Source organism: Epinephelus lanceolatus, chromosome 5, assembly GCF_041903045.1.
Source record: "Epinephelus lanceolatus isolate andai-2023 chromosome 5, ASM4190304v1, whole genome shotgun sequence".
Lineage (NCBI taxonomy): Eukaryota > Metazoa > Chordata > Actinopteri > Perciformes > Serranidae > Epinephelus > Epinephelus lanceolatus.
In genome coordinates, this window is record NC_135738.1 from 5,987,793 (window position 1) to 6,005,288 (window position 17,496).

Consider the following 17,496-nt stretch of genomic DNA (forward strand, 5'->3'; position numbering starts at 1 on the left):
TGAAAAATTTGAGTGGCCTGCAAAGAGCCCTGACCTCAACCTCCTTCCAACACCTCTGTGGTAAACTTGAACGGCATCTGCAACAAAGTCCCTGCAGCCATGTGCAAAATCTTGTAGTAAGCCTGAACAGAAGCTCAGAGGTTGTTGTGGCAACAGATTAATGCCCTTGTTTTTAGAGATGTGGAACAGTCAGTATTTTTGGACATGTGATGTACGACCTTAGCTTATATCTCTATTAAAGCTTAGCAACGTATCAACATGTGGAGAGACAGAGATCCCTGTGCTGTCAATAAAGGTAGCGATAATTATTAATCACCCTTGTTATATAGATGTCTCACACACACACACACACACACACACACACACACACACACACACACACACACACAGGATGTCGGTAAAGACACCACAGAGTGTATGATCCATACGTACCTACATACATGTGCATCTGCTTTTGTCTAATTTTGATCAAATAAAGGGAGTGTCCCTTCAGAATGTTTTGCACTTTAACCAGCAGATGGCGCAATGACCCAGCACTTTATTTCTGATTTCAGTTTCTCTGTAGAAAGTCAAAGTCTTGATGCACACCATTTTGCCAAACTATGTGGACAAGGCCGGGCACAGAGTTTCAGTTCATCCCAGAGGTGTTGGAGGAGGTAGAGGTCGGGGCTCTGTGCAGACACTCAGGTTCTACTGAAATAAAGTGGGAAACCATTTCATGTTCACAGTGAGAGGGATATTACTGTGTATGCTATCACTTTGTGCTGCAGCATTTAGACCTCACTCAGGGGTTTCCACATGCTTTTGTTATGTCAGCAACGGTTGTAGTGTTGTGTGTGTACGGCAATATAAAGAAAACCTCATCATCTAATATCACTGTATGTCATAAATAAATAAAGTGTGTGTGTGTGTGTGTGCCTCTGTGAGAAATGTATACTTAGTGTCTCTGTCACTGAAGCAAATGGTCCTGTGCTGCCATCTAGTGGACGTATGCAGTTACCTATTTTTAAATCTTAGGCCTCAAACTTTTTTTTTTATCATTTTACCAGATTACACATTGAACTCAGCTACATATTCATATTTCAGCTACCCTGTCGGCACGCAAACAGTTTGGAGAGACACGCTGGAGTCCAATAAAGAAGTCAAACAGTCTGATGCTGTGAAGGTGTTAACAATAAAATGTATTTTAGCCACCCAAAGAAGTCCCACCTGGTGCCTCCACTAGCTCACCTGGTAAAGCAGGTGCCCCATGTACAAAAGGCGATGTCCTTTGATTCCAACCTTTGGCTCCACTGAGAAAGACAGTAATTTAAGCTAGCTGAACACAGGAGCTGCTGGTCGACTGCTGCCTCCATCAGTTAGTCTGTCTTATTCTTTGACTTTGGTGTTTCTCCTCTGTTCAGCCAGGATGTTGTGGAGAGGGTGGTTGACATTGTCCTTTATGGCTTGCAGCTGTTTCCATGTGCACCCTTTCACAACAGCTCACAGTGAGTCCAGTCTCCTGCCTAGTGCTGAGCTGGCCTTTTTAACCAGCCTGTCCAGACGTCTGCTGTTTTTGTCTGTTATGCTGCTTCCCCAACAGACTGCAGCATAAAACAGGGCACTCGCCACCACAGTCTGATCGAGCATGGACAGCAAATCCAAATCCTCCTGAGGAAGACAAGGCGGTTCTGCCCCTTCTTGTGCAGAGCATCTGTGTTCACAGACCAGTCCAGCTTGCTGTCCAGGAGCACACCAAGTATTTCTAGTTCTTATGCAGACTGGCTGGCAGGGTGGTTTTGATCTTCTTAGTCTTGCTCTCAGCTCCTTAGTCTTGGTGGTGTTCAGGAGGGGGCAGATCTTATTGCTCCGGTCACTGAAGGCCGCTTCCAGGTCCCTATACTCCCCCTCCTGTCCACTTCGCACACATGCCACAACAGCTGCCACAATAAGCGTGCACTTAAACTGATATTGATTATTTTCAGGCGGGACTTTTTTTAAGTAGTTAAACTACATTTTGTTGCAGCCGCCGTCAACAGCAGTTCACTGTTTAGCTTCCATGCCAGACTCCAAACTGGGGGCATGCTGACTAGTGTATGTATCACACTGACTAAGGATAAGTACCTCCTACAATCCAAACTATCCATTTAAAGTGAGCAAATACATGATTTAGACAAACTCTTTCTGTATTAGTCAGACACTGGATGACACTTTCTTGTATCCGCCCCTCTCTCAGCCCTCGTGCATGTGCTCCCGTACTGTATATATTTATGGTGTGTATGAACTACCTGGAGGTGTAAGCCAAACACAGTCTTGTCAGATATATGTTCCACTGCGGGGCCCGCCGGGGCCGCCGGGGAGCCGGGCTACAGGGCTGTAGTTTGGATTGGCCACCTCGCAGCAGGAGCCTTCTCCCTCCCTGTCAGCTCTCATGTGGAGGAGACATTCATCTCTGTGGAGGCAACAGAATTACAGCTCCATGAATACTGTCTCTCTGTGGTCCTGTTTCTGAGGCTGAGAAAAAAGTAGCTTTTCATACGCAGCGCTGTTTTATGAGATTGTTGTTTGATGTTAAAGTGGATGTGACACCTTTGAAAAGCTGTTTGTTTGCTCCGGGGACAAAACAGAGCTCTGAGATATTTCAGTGATGTTGTGCTGTTGTCCTCAGACTTCATCTCAAACTGAATCACACCTTCATTTTTCTCTTGCTTTGATAAAAGTGAATAAAACAGGAACAGATATCTTTTGATTATTTGAGACAAGCTAATGTGAATTTATTAATTCACTTGTTCACAGACTTTTGTAAACAAGAACATTTTAAATTAAACTCTTGTCACTCTTCCTCAAAATCTCACAGACCACTGCAACAACATTAAAGGCCTCTGTTAGTGAACTGTATTTATTATATTACACACAACAACCAAAATTGTTTTTTGAGGGTAACTTTGGTGTTTTTTAACCTGGTCTCGTTTTTCCCATATATTTGTGTCTGCATGACTGATTGGAAAAACAGTTTTGAAATTTGGTCGAGTATTAAGAGAGAGCGCTGCAGCCGACAGCAGTGAAACAGGCTGCAATGTAGCCACCTGGGGCATTTGTGCACCATCAATTTATGTCCACTAACAGTGTTTGTTTGACTGAGATTGTTATTCTGAGTGTCTGACAACATTATGAAAGGATCTCTACAGAGATAGAGCTTTGTGTTAAAGAGTAAGATCCTTTTTGTTTAACCAGAAACAGCCCTGAAATCACCATCACCAAACCCACCAGACTACATTTAAATAAACAGTATTTCTATCAGCGTAAAACACACTTCATTCAAAGTTGACAGAAACAAAATGAAACTCACAAAAACATCTTGGTTCCTCTTTCCACTGTTCCAACAATCACCAACTCTACTTTGGTTGAGATTAACCCTTAATTCACCCAGTTAGATGTGAACACATGCTGCCTCTATACACGTCTAAATTATTGTTTATTTAAATGGAGTCTGGTGGGTTTGGTGATACTGATTTGGAGGCTGATTCTGGTTAAACAAAAAGGATTTCACTCCCAAACACGTCCATCTCTGTAAGGACCCTTTCCATAATGTTGTTGGACACATATAATCTGAGTCTGTCAGTGACACAAACAAACACTGTTGGTGAACATGAATTAACAGTCAAGCGTCCTGAGTGGTTAAATTGCAGCCTGTTTCACTGCTGCTCGCTGCAGCTCTCTCACTTAGTACTAGTGCAGTTTCATTGTTGTTCGCATTCATCACTTAAAGACAAAATATGGAAAAAAGGGTCCAGATTGAAAAATACTGTAGTGACCCTTTAAAGGGATAGTGCACCCAACATGAAAATGCAGCCATTATCTACTCACCCATATGCCGAGGGAGGCTCAGGTGAAGTTTTAGAGTCCTCACATCCCTTGCAGAGATCCAAGGGGAGAGGAAGTAGCAACACAACTCCACCTAATGGAGGCTGACGGCGCCCCAGATTCAAACGTCCAAAAACACATAATTGAAACCACAAAATATCTCCATACTGCTTGTCTGTAGTGATCCAAGTGTCCTGAAGCCCCGACATAAAAAGTTGTTTGGAAAAACGTCATTTGAACTGTTTTTAGCCTCATTGTAGCCTGTAGCTCTGACTGCCTCTCTGTACACTGAGCTCACGTGTGCACGCTTACCAGCGAAAGCACGTAAACACACATGAAGACACATGAAGGCAGTGCCCATGTCTCACGGTCTCGTGCAAGCTCTGTGGCCTGCACAACTTTTTATGTCGGGGCTTCAGGACACTTGGATCACTACGGACGAGCAGTATGGAGATATTTTGTGGTTTCAATTATGTGTTTTTGGACATTTTAATCTGGGGCGCCGTCAGCCTCCATTAGGTGGAGTTATGTTGCTACCTCCTCTCCCCTTGGATCCCCGCAAGTGATGTGAGGCGGTTTGTCCAATAAAGGCAAAAATGCCAAAAAAAAAAAAAATTAAAAATACAGAAATGTCCTACAAATTGTAAAAGATATAATAGATTTAGAATATTATTTTTAAAAAAAAAAGTGACAGAGAAAAACTATGTTTATATTTATTACATTTTAAATTATGTTAAAGAATTATTAAAATCTTTAAGCACTCTGTCAAGGTCATTTTTTGTTTGTTTGTTTTTAACTTGATTTCTTTTTACTTTTACTTATTTCTTGATAATTTTTGAGTAATTCCATGTCTCATTGCTTTCTTCCTATGTTTTTAACAGAACTCTACCCAGTTTGCTCAGGATTCAAAGGGTTAATGCATGTTTAGGTCCTGTTTGTGCATGTGTGTGTATTTCAGGCCTGTGTGTGTATGTCAGCAGAGGGAAAAATGGAATTCCCCCTCTGGTATTGATAAAGTATATCTTCCTCTTCTTCTAATGTTAACACTCAGCCTCGTATCATCACATCACTCAGTCCACCAGTCGACAGCAGCCTGCTGCACAACACAAAAACCAAAGACTTGAAACAACAGTTATATTAAGTTTCCCTCTAATCTAACTAACAAACATGAAGACAACTCTCTGCACCTCAGTGTGTTGAACTAAACAAACACTAAGCAGAGAAAAGAGCTCTGCTGGTATCAGTTTGAGGACAGTCAGTTAATTAGCTGCTCAGCTGCAGCACGTTGAACAACATGTAAACATACCTGCAGACGTCACTCTGGTCCTTTTAGATGCTGCTGTGATCCTCACTCTTTTACACCACCGCTGACACCACAGTGTGCACACGGCTCGAGCACTACAGCAGGTCTGTGAGTGTCTGGTGTCCTGCAGGGGCTCAGCCTGCCAGCTGCTGTCAATCAAACACCAACACAGCTGGTCTGATGAAAAAGGAGCATTTCTGATATTTTCCCAAAGACCTGTCTCCTTGTTTTAATCATTACAAAACTATTAACAAAGCATTTGAAACAACTGTGACATCATATAACCAAAAAACCAGCATAGCAGCCGTGTCAGCTAGTGATCAGGCAATGTGCATATTAGCTGCCACACATTAAGAGAAAGCTCTGCAGGAAAAGAAGCATAAAACGTCACATATTATTAAAAAAGAAGTCATGTAGCTTTTGCAATAATTTATCTTTTTCGTGAAGTCATGAAGTCCAAATTCAAGGATCCAGAGTTGCTTCATTTTACCCCCATCAGTGGAGCTTTATGATGAATCCACCTCAGCTGAAAGAGGCAGAGGACAACAGCAACAGACCTCTGCCTCCAGTGACATCACTTATCAAGAGAAGAGAAGGCCCAAAGGCAGGTTGTGGAGGGCGTGAAAGGTAATGATGAGGAGTTTGAGGAAGATATGTTGGGGGACGGGGGGGCAGTGGAGGTTATGAAGGACAGGGGTGATGTGGTCACAGGTGTGGGAGTGTGTGAGAAGACAAGCGGCAGAATTCTAGATAAACTGTAGTTTCTTGAGGGTATTGGATGATGAACAGTAGAGGAGGCTGTTGCTGGTGTCCAGTCTGGAAGTGATGAATGCATGAACTAGAGTCTCTGCAGCTGAAGAAGAGAGGGATGGACAGAGGAAGGAGATGTTAGGGACACGGAGGGAGGAGAGAGGAGCAGTTGATGGAGAAGGAGAAGTTCCGGGTGGATTTTATAAGAGATTTTGGACCAATGATGACGACTTCTGATCTGTCACAGTTAAAGCAGCTGTGTGGAACTTTTTACCATTCATAAAACTGTCCCTCGTTCGTATCACCCTCCCCTTGAAGCTCTCTTCACCAAGTGGAGAGAGCTGAGAGATTTGAAAGGTTTTAAAACTGATCCCGAGTTGGCCCTTTTCCTAATCGACAGGTATGTCATTTTTGTTTTTATTTAGAGAATATACCGCAACTTGTTAGACGTTGTTTCACTTCAATATATGATGACATGGAAGTTATAAGCAAGCTAAATGTAATGTTAGCTGATGTGAACCGCTTTTGTCTAGTAACGTTACAACAAAATTATCTGTGACTGTGACCGTGAACACAAATATACAGCAGGCAGTTGTCCTCCGTTTATAAGAAATTCAGAGCGACACCAGAACATTTATCATTTTCCTCTCGCTCTCCAAAACAAATGCATGCGGTAATTGCCGGCTGCAGTCGGAATTTTACGACACCAGGCTGTGGGTGTCATACCGCTTCAACCAAAGGGGGCGCTATAATAAATGAAAATGTAAAGTTACGCACGGCTGCTTTAAGTTTGAGGAAGTTTTGATGTCTTGTTCTGTCTGTCTTCAGCCTGCTCAGACCAGGTCAACAATGCACTTTGCACTTTAATTGGTAGACACGCACCAACAGAGATTACAAATAAAAACTGGAAAAAAGTTCCAATAATTACTCAAAGACAACACGGTGAATTCTGATGTGAATTAAAAAAGGGCCACAGTCTGCCCTCAGGAGCACAGCTGTGCTGTAAACTCCGCATATTCTCAGATGAGTCTCCTGTCGGGAAAAACTCCTGTGGATTCTCTGCTCTCACCAGACTGTCAGTACTTAATGGGGAGATGACTGGTCTGACAGGAAATGTACAGAGCCATTGTGATTGGCTTGTTACCAGCTTCTACTTTACCCATTATCCATGTCTGAGAATAGTTTTTTCCACATTCACTTCTTTGTGTCCGTGTTGAACCTGCGTTCATAACGCCCCCGCTGCCCCAAAAATAACAATAAAACGTTTGCTGCTGCTCCGAACAGACCGACCTGAGCACAGATCTATACAATCAGCACAGTGTCAAGATTAGAGTCACCAATTCAGGATCTGACCAAATGTCTCCCCTTCTGTTCCTGAGATATGACGTTAAAATAAAGTATATAAAATTAAATTGAATTAAATTAAAACATGATGATGTCACAGTCAAATTGACCTTTGACCTTCGTTATTTTATCCTGTCATACATTTGTGTCAAGTTTTGTCATAATTAGCGTATGAATTCTTGAGTTATGGCCAAAAACATGTTTCATGAGGTCACAGTGACCTTTGACCTTACGGCCGAAATACACAGGGTAACATGAGACAGCAGTCTCCAGTCCTCTGTCAGATAATGTCTCTCACAGTTGGATGGTCGTTTTGTCGAGCTAAGTGTGTCCAGTGTTTGATTTTTCAGCAGAGTGGGTTTAGCGTTAGCTTGGCCGCCAGTATGAGGTCAGCCCTCATGTTTGTCGTATTCCCAGAGTATTTTTTTCTCATTTAACACTGCTTGCAAATCACATGTCATATCTAAGTCATCCTTTCCTTCTGTGTTCAAAAATCCAAAATTAGTCCAGGTGTTTGATTTAAACACCGTGTGTATTTGCAAAAATTGATAATATATATAATAATAGATTGATACCTGGCATTCGTGTATCACTACAATATCGCCAGGCAAAATATTTTCAGCATATCACCAAAAAATATTTTTCCCCCACCTCTAACAGTTAATAGTTTAATGACACTGTCGCAGCCGTGGGTCTCTGACCTTTTGACACTCCTTCAGAGCGGCAGCCTCCGAGTGATGTCAGTCAAAGCTTGCGTCCAGCAGGGAGATGACATCAGTGATTAGGTCATAGTCAGTTAGATTCTCCATTGGTCACGGTGGATTGGACTACATTTACCAAGGGACCCGGCCTGCAGCGCTCTCACTGCTGACACATGTGCCCCAGACGTGTTTGAGTATATTCACACACACATTTTAAAATATACTGTATACAAACACATGATGCACATTAACACACTTCAGACAGAGGGCACACACACACACACACACACAGCTCCATCACCCTCACACACACACACACACACTTATATTTCGCTGTGACGTCTGTGGTAACTGGACACCTGCTCCCTCCTGCTCTGACTGACAGGCAGCAGTCGAGTCCAGATTTGCTCCCAGCTCTTCCTAATTGGATTTGTGAGGCATCCTGCCACAGGCCTCTAATAGCCTCTCGTAAGCCGCCTCGGGCCTGCTGTGGACCACTTCCTCCCCGCGCTGAGAATAAGGGACCTACTGAAAGGCATTTTTGGCTGCACACCCTGATTCCTCAGAGCTATTAGGCACTTGTAGATTTTGAGGGGTTTTGACAACAATGTCAGAACAACAGAACGTGTGGTGGAAAAAAGGAAACAAAGAGGGGTACGAGGTTGAAGCTTTAGGACGGGCCGAGCCACTGCCAGCTGATTATGGTTTGAAATTTTGGAAGTGTACCTCAGACGCTCCAGGACATTACTTCAACTGACTTCCTGTACAAGCCAGAGTTTAACTTTCAAACCCACATCAGGAAATCAACCTTTTCTGAATTGACCTTGAGAAATATGCAGAACCCTTCAGAGGCCCAAAACAATCGGCAGAATAAATGTTGGGATGAACATTTCTGCAAAACACAGATACGTTACATTTTTTATGTGGCGGATATGTTGAAACTTTACAATTCTTTCAATAACTGTGGGGTTAATGTGTGGTTAGGTTTAGGCACAAAAACCACTTGGCTGTGGTCAAGAAAAGAACCATGTCCTGGCTTCAAATACCACTTTTAATGGCACAATCTCAGCAGGAAACGAGCATTGTCTCAGTAAAAAACACAGCCTCTCTAAGTGGGACTAACTGGCCAGGAAACACAGCGATGTCTCAGTAAAACACAAGCTCTACTTGTGGCATTATCTTGTGGAAAACAGCAACAGGTCACTAAACAAATACCCACTTGTGGTGACAAAAGAGCCACTGGGAGACCAGTGACAGGCCGATAAAACTCAACAGGTTTTGTCGTTTGTCATGTCTCGAACAGTGGTCTGCAGCCTGGCAGGTGTCTCGCCATTCACCATCCCCTCCACCTCTGAATCGCAAAGTTACTATGTCACTTTAGAAACACAAAATTTTAACATTGTCGACTGGGCTGAGAGGCCACGATGGGATTTTTTTTATGTTTGGCTGGTTTGGATAATGTAGCTGACATATTATTTTGTCTGGTGGTGGCACCGTGGTGCAGTGGTTGGCATTTTACATACACACACCATACATATACATACACATATACAAGCAATACTGAATTGAATAAAGCAATAAAATCATAAAATATAAAACCACTGCAAGGAACCAAAGGCCATTAAAAAAACGTACATTTTGAGATTTGTCTTAAAGTGTCAGTGGAGTCGGAGCATTTGACTGACAGTGGACTGTTAGTCCAAAGCTTTGGAGCAGCTACTGCAGAGGCACAATGTTCCCTCACCCACCAGCCTCGGTCATGGGACAGTTAGAAGACAATATTCTGAAGAGGTGGAGAGTTGGAGCAGGGGCAGAGAAGTTCAGCAGTTTATTGAGGTGTCAACCCATGTGTGGCTTTAAATAGTTTCACAAAGGACAGTGATATTCATTTAGTACTTCAGAAAAATAATTGCCACTGCTGCACATCAGGTTTTTTTCATGACTTTAACCCAAAACAAAGAAGACTGATAAAATAAATTACAAATATTGGAAAAAAATCTATTGTGAGACAGACGGTGCTCAGTAGTGGGCATTGAGGTGATTTTTGCAATAAGAAATTAAGATATGAGCCTGAAATGTGTGTTTTATGTTTGTGTCTGTGTGACCCACTGTGTGTTGCGAAACACACTGTAAAAGTCCTCACTGCTGTGGCCGTATTATACCAACACTACATCGTCATTATGACAAAATAAACCTCTTTATATAAGTATATGCACCAAGTGTCACCGTGCACTTGCACCGCAACAAACCACCAGAGGGCTGTGGAGGGCAAACTATCCACTGACTTTCAAACTACCTCCATGTTTGGACTTTTACTTTGGATTAGAAAAAGGAGACAGTCTATACTGACATCAGAGTACTTTTATATCCTTGCAGGAAGTTTGACAGCTTCCTATGAAAGTTCAGATAAAGTCCTGTGACATACAGCAGTTTTACTGAGTCGGACATTTTCCTTTCAAAACTTTCTTAAAATATAAAAATCGAGCAGCTTGTTGCTCAGAGTACAGATGAGTAACAGCCTTCAATATTGTAAAAGGAAAAAAACAACAATCCAAAAGCAGAACTGTGCATATAATGTGTTTTACAGCGAGTACAGTGAGCTGCACTGAGGTCAGGATTAATGTTCTCCAAACATGCCGAACAAGAGAAAAAACATGAAGCTCTTTGTTTTATTACAGTCATTGATTTTCTTGTGAGTCATCGGCCTAATAACTGAACACACAAGGTGTGCCTGCTCTGACTTATTTCAATTTTACTGCTGCAGGATTTCTGAAAGTCCAAACTGATCATCAGTCATTCAGAAGATGAAAGTGAGTTGTCTTTTCTGACACTTTATTCAGACTTTTTCTCTAATTTTTAAGTCTATGTTATGGATGTAAGTGAATAAAACTCTGTACATGTAGACCTCCAGCGTCTACACGTGTGCAATAGTTGTAGGAACTGCACATGTTCATCCTTAATTGATGGAGTCTGCCTTCACCACAGCCTGACAGGAAAGTCTTGTGTTAAATTATCTCTGTAAAGAAACACGAATCAGTCTCTGAATATTACACCGAGCCGGGGAGAGGGTTTATGAGAAATAACTGCCCCTGTAGAAAAAAAGAAGACGGACCGGCAGTGAGCTGGTCGATCCATTCCAGAGGAGGAGAAGAAGAAGTAGAACATCAGTGTTGAGTGATGAGAATAACAACAGCGGGCAGACAAGTGTAGATCTCTGCTGTGGAACATACGTGACCGCCGACTCCATTTTTCAGCCGCCTGCCGCACAAATGTTTGATCTAGCTCTATTTCTTCATGTCAACAGCTGTGTGTGTGTGTGTATGTGTGTGTGTGCTTCTCTCTCTCTCTCACACACACACACACACACAGAGGCCTGTCCTCCCCCACGTGAGGTAGAGCGGGAAGTAGGGAGGAAGGGGAGGGAAGCTCTTATATTAATGGCTGTGGTTAACCTGAGAGGGTCAAACCCATTGGAGCTGTTGATGGATCTGGTCTGCAGGAGCTTTCTCTCTCCGTATTGTACACACACACACACTTGAACACACATGTGCAGGCCTGGCTGCATGACCATCAGTCTGTGGCTGTGTAGTCAGTGTGATGATGAGCGCTGTGCAGAGAGATGAAGATGATGGAGAGGAGAGGGCAGCAGGGACGCAGAGATGGTGGAAGAATACATGACAGATATAAAAGATATCAGAGTTTTAGTTACATGTTTATCGGAGGACGAGGAGGAAGAAGTCATGTCACTGCATGAGGTAAACCTCAGTGGGTGGAGCCACTAAACCAACGTTTCAACATGGCTGGCTGGAAAGAAACTAGAGTTGCCTCCTTGCGGTTGTACGCCTTCGAAAGCCAGTGAAGTTGCAGTTACAGTTTCCATCATGTCTGTCCAGAGTCATATGAAGTCATGACAGTTGACAATGCTTGAGATAGGCTCTGGATGTTGCTACAAAGAAGCTACAAATTCTAAAACTTGGATGCTTCACACACAGAAGATCTGTACAAGCAGCACAGTTTACAACCCATCCTCACTGCGACCTCGTCACATGTCCACGTTTGGTCATGGACTTTCCACGTCCATGTATGTCGTCCAAGGCACTCTGGGTGTGTTGGCTGTTGACGTTCTGGGACACTGTGTCAACTTCAGCCTGTTACATGCATTGTCTTCTTTCAGAATACACTTCTGTTTCACAGGAAATGTACAGTTTGCATACAGTCTCTGATATGAAAAAGAACCTGCAACTCAACTTGGACTTCAACACCAATGACTCATGACTTCACTTCGACTTGAGCCTTTTGACTTGAAAATACTTCATACCTTCGACCGTTATTTAAAAAGTTTGTCACAATCCATTCTTTCCCTTTATTTAAATCAACTGACGTTAACGCTCTTCATTCCCAGCAAGTTGACACTCAATTCTTCAGATCCACTCAGTTTGAGCATCTAATGAAGTTGCAAGAGAGAACCATGAAAAACTAATGTTATGTTACTGAACACAGCCACAAAAATGATACCAAGGATAATTTTGTTCACATACAAAAACTTTGTGGGGGTCAACAAAAAAGAAAACAGCAGTATTCAAAACATGTGTGTTGAAAATTACAGACGGAGGAAAAAAAAACGTCCAACTTCAATTCAGTTTTGGAAAGAAAATTTTTAATTACAAGTGCACCTGAGAATGAAATGTGAAAAATGTGAAAAGTCTTTGGCGATTTGACCCCTTCAAGATGGTGAGCTATAAGGAGGGTGATGGATCCGTAGTCAATTAGGGAACCCCTGCCCTGGGGTCTAGATGCTGGTGGTGGTAGAGGAAGTGAAGAAGAGATGAGGATTTTTTAGGGATGGTGACCTGCTTTTCCAGTTGATTTTGTGCTTTCAAAGCTCAGTGTTTTTTGGCAACCTGTATCCACTTCTCTAGCAGCTTCAGTGCTGCCAAACGTTGGTGTTTTTTAGTGACCTGTCACTGCTTTTCCAGCGGCTTTGGTGCTACCAAACGTGGGTATTTTAAGCCAAACGTGATCTTTTCCTACCATAACCTAGTGGTTTTTGTCTCAACATAACCACATATTCACCACAGCGCTGGTGAGGTAAAGTTTATCCTGTAATAGAATAAGGGCCAATGTTACATGTCTGTGTTTTGCAGTTTGGGTTGGCGATCTAAAAATGTTTAATGCTTTAAATCAACTCCAAAGACATGTTTAAAGACCGGATTACAAACCCGGCAAAACTGGGCCCTGAAGTCCCACATCGACGGCACATCCATATTATCAGTGGATTTTGGTCGTTTGAAAAAATGCAAATTTGTTGTGGAATTTGCACGACTTAAGTACATCATCAATTCATGTTGGTCCTGCAGTATCAGCTGATTTTATATCCCTGTCTTATCAATTATATTATATTATATCATATTTATGTTTATATGTTGTTTGAGTTTCTAACATTATGAGTAACTGTTGAACATAAAGTCCCTCATTAGGGAATTTTCCATGTTCAATACAAGACGTGTTCAAAGCTAAGTGAGAACTACGAACAAGGAATATAAAGACAAGTTTACCCTCACCTACTGCACAGGTAGATATTAAGTTAAAATATGATAATATAGTTATGATGCAGCGACTACACAGTTATTGTGCGTTGAATAAGACAAAGACTGCAACATCAGGAAACACATCCAGCACTGTTTCCAAGGATACCTCAGGATCAAAGCCTCCATGTTGTGATGCGCCATGCAGATAACGTACTCGGGTTTGTACTTTTGAATGGCAGTAACCAGGAAGTACCCCGAGGAAACAAACTGGTTTCCAAACCGAACCATCTGACACACGTTAGAGTCCTAATTGAATCAAGCCTACCGTTCCTATAGACGGGGTTTCCCTGAGATGCTATCCGCCGCCGACTGTGATCTCAGAGCAAAACAAAAGGATGATGTCAGAGAGGAAAAAGAAGACAAAGAAGAAGATATGCTCCCAATTACATGACAGTGTGACAGATTAAAGAACACGTACTGCGTGTGTTAGCAGGAACGTGCAGTGTTAGGGCCTCATGGAAACGACTACTACTGATGAATGAAGAGGTTAACTGTGTTTAATGAGCTGACCCATCTGTTTCCACACTACAAAGGTAAGACCCAACACTGGACGCAGTTTAAAGGATGAGGTCACTTATGTTGTTTATTTTTCCCTGTTGTCAACGAATCCTGTGTAAAGACCAAGTCGAACAATGAACTGACCTCACTTACAAGTACTGTGTGTATCTACAGCCTGATACATCTTCCTCCTCTGAGCCGCACAGCTCCATCTAACACTCATGAGTGAGCCACACTGTTGCTAACATGTTCCTTCATTATCATGAACTCACATTATCACTTACATTCGATTAATCCCACAAACACCACCTCGCTGTAAAGTTTCACCGGAGCACCAATCATCATGATGACTAAAAGGCTAAAGAAAAGAGACCAGGTGTGAGTCCATGAGGAGCTTTACAAACCAATTAAAAAATGTTTCCAACAGGGAACTCGGATTCCCCGACTAATTACTGAAACCTAAATGTGATCACCAGAAGTGAAAAGGTTAGGCTATAAACAAACTACACCACAGTCCTGCCCGTTCTCATTCTGAAGTCATTAAATACGCTGCTTTTACTGATTTTAGCATCAAACACAGAGGAAGAGGGGTCAGATGACCCTGGCCCAAGTCCAAGGGGGGGCCGTTAACAGGTCTATGTTTGACCCTTAAATCAGATCAAGTAGAACCATTTAACTTAAATCACTGACAATACAAGTTATATGTATTTACATGATAAATAATTGGATTTTTAGCATTAAAACACATTGTAACGTGCCAGCTGATGCTCCCACCCCCCCACAGGTATTGTGACATGGTGCGGCCCACCAGACAGACAGAGTCAGGTGTATGACGGGCAGAACTCACAAGCTGCTACTGTAAACATGCAAGGTGGACTGCAGCCATACTAGCTGCCTCCACAAACATCAGCGACTCCTAAAGAAAGAACTCAAGCAACATAAAGAACAAGAAAGTGAAAGAGGCAGAGAGGTGATGGACAAAGGTCTGACGAAAATGTGATGAAAACCTGCCGTATCAGCTCAGTTCAAAGGTATCACATTAAACTAGAGGACCCGAGGCATTCGTCAGTACCAACCATGTTATATCTTGTTGAAAAGAAGGGGCAAAATAACGCTCCAAATTTCTGCCACATTTTGGTGAAGGAAAAAGGAACATTGCCATTTTTCAAAATGGTGGATTTAAATATTTCTTTTTTTTTTTTAGATTTTTTTTTGGGCGTTTTAGCCTTTAATTGATAGGACAGCTTAAGTGTGAAGGGGGGAGAGAGAGAGGGGGGGAAGGACATGCAGCAAAGAGCCACAGGCTGGAGTCGAACCCGGGCCGCTGCGGCAATAGCCTTGTACATGGGGCGCCTGCTCTACCACTAAGCCACCGACGCCCCGGATTTAAATATTTCTGCATACTGACCTGAACTTTCTTTAAATTTCATAAACTGGGTTTGACTGGAGAACAGAGAGCTGACAGCTGCATACTCTCTGCGCTGTTTCAGTTCTGCACACAATGTGACCAATATTTGATTAAAGCAGCCTCAAGACCACATGCATAAGTTAAGTATTTACTCACTCATGCTTTGATCTTATGATTTAATACCATACACTAATTTCTACATTCAATGTTAGATTTGGCTTTTCTCTAATTATTCATTGGAGGCCATTTTTAGGTGCGGATGAAGGGTCCACTTTGGAAAATGTTGTCCCCCTGCCCATATTCCAGCTGTCCTGGTTATGATGCACCGCCAGTTGGCCCAACGACACCTGTGGCAGTGTCACGAGACGCCACTGAAAGGCATCAGTTTGAAATGCTGCCGGTAATGACATAATATAACGAGCTGCAAAGTCACTATCCCATTAGGAGGGGTGGTTGACTTTCAACTGTTCACTTCCCATAAGATTGTAGAGCCAAACAATTATGGGGTTTTTTCTAAACCTAACCACCTGCTTGTGTTGTACAGCTTACATTAACCATCTCAGAATGTCAGCAACAAACACAAGCAGATACCTAGTGCGTCACATGTAGATATGACCGGCACTGACCAAGAGGCAATATGTAATGCACTGGCATGAGAACGGCTTGCATGACTTAAAGGCACCACCTTAACGAGGCTGTAAAGCCATGTTTGGCGTGATGACGTTCTGTAGTCTCATTTAGTCACTTGTTAGCATCCATCTTTTTTAAGACGTGAAAGCTTCAGAGTTCACAGAGGGGCATTTAGTGATGTATTTTATGTCGTAGAACAAAACAGGAAAGTGCGTGATAACCACAGACCTTATTTCAGACAACCAAAAACACATAAAAAAAAAAATACTTTGACTTTGAAACCATCGAACAGGAAGTGCTAACATGCTAACTCATGTCTAAGTTTTAGGAGTCATTCCTGAACCACTCCATATCAAGCTTTAGATACACACACACACACACACACCACTTGTTGGTTGGATATCTTCTCTGTTGGTTTTTCTGTGAGGTTTGATGACAATAAGACTGACTAAGAATAAGAAATAAGAACAAGAAAGACTTTTACCACTCATCCTTTACACAGTCATGTTTTCAAAAAGGTGCAGCCATGCTTGAATCAAGTGACATCCATTTATTATACTTCCAACAGATAAATTTACAACACAGTCATATTAAAACCTTCCTCCTCTGCCTGCGTCATGAACCTGTGAGTCACAACAGAGGCAGACGACAGAGATTACAGAGCTTTGCTGCAAAGCACACAGACACGTCAGTACGTCAAGTTAGTTTGTCTCCACGCTGCTCGTCTTCAGTCCTGAGCTGGAACGAGGGAGAGAGACGAAAGGCGCAGGTAAAGAAAGCTTATTCACAGTGCTTAGAAAATGCTGTAGTGGTTCAGGACCCTCCCTCTGGATCCACATGTCCCCACACTGGGATCAAATCCCACCGGAGCCTGTTTGAGTTCTTCTTCCTTCACCTCCGTCTCACACTTCTGTCCGTCTCAATAAAGAGGAAACTCTGAGGACGCCCTGACCCCCCCGTTAAAAAACAACAACAAGAAAAGCTTATTCACATCACAGCTGTCACCTGCACAGATCACCACACCACCTCTGAACACAGAGGACTGTAACACAATGCACTGGACATCACCCTGAAAGCCTCAATGATATGAATGTATTGCTTCAGTTAAGCTACATAAAGGTTGAGACCAACTCCAACTTAAAGGGACAGTTCACCCCAAAATCAAATCTTTTTCCTCTCACCTGTAGTGCTGTTTGTCCGTTCAGATTTGGTGAGCTGCAGAGTGTTGTAGATATCAGCCGTAGAGATGTCTGCCTTCTTTCCAATATAATGGAACCAGATGTCACTCAGCTTGTGATGCTCAAAGTGCCAAAAAAAAAAATACATCTGAAAAACGAAACATCAATGTCGCCTTCCAGAAATCATTGCTCAAGATAATCCACAGACCTTGCTGTGAGCAGTTTGATGTCCGTACTATTTTTTTTGTACTGA

The 17,496-nt window shown here is 42.5% G+C and overlaps 1 long non-coding RNA gene across 1 annotated transcript in view; it reads right to left on the reverse strand.

The window, feature by feature from the left end:
• Positions 1–5,268, reverse strand: part of LOC117262813 (uncharacterized) — a 50,950-nt gene extending 45,682 nt beyond the window's left edge. The window contains exons 1-2 of the long non-coding RNA XR_004502130.2: positions 5,150–5,268; positions 2,268–2,431 (exon numbers count right to left, since the gene is read on the reverse strand). This is a non-coding gene — a long non-coding RNA (uncharacterized LOC117262813). The remainder of the gene's footprint in view (positions 1–2,267; positions 2,432–5,149) is intronic.
• Between the last annotated feature and the right edge of the window lie 12,228 nt (positions 5,269–17,496).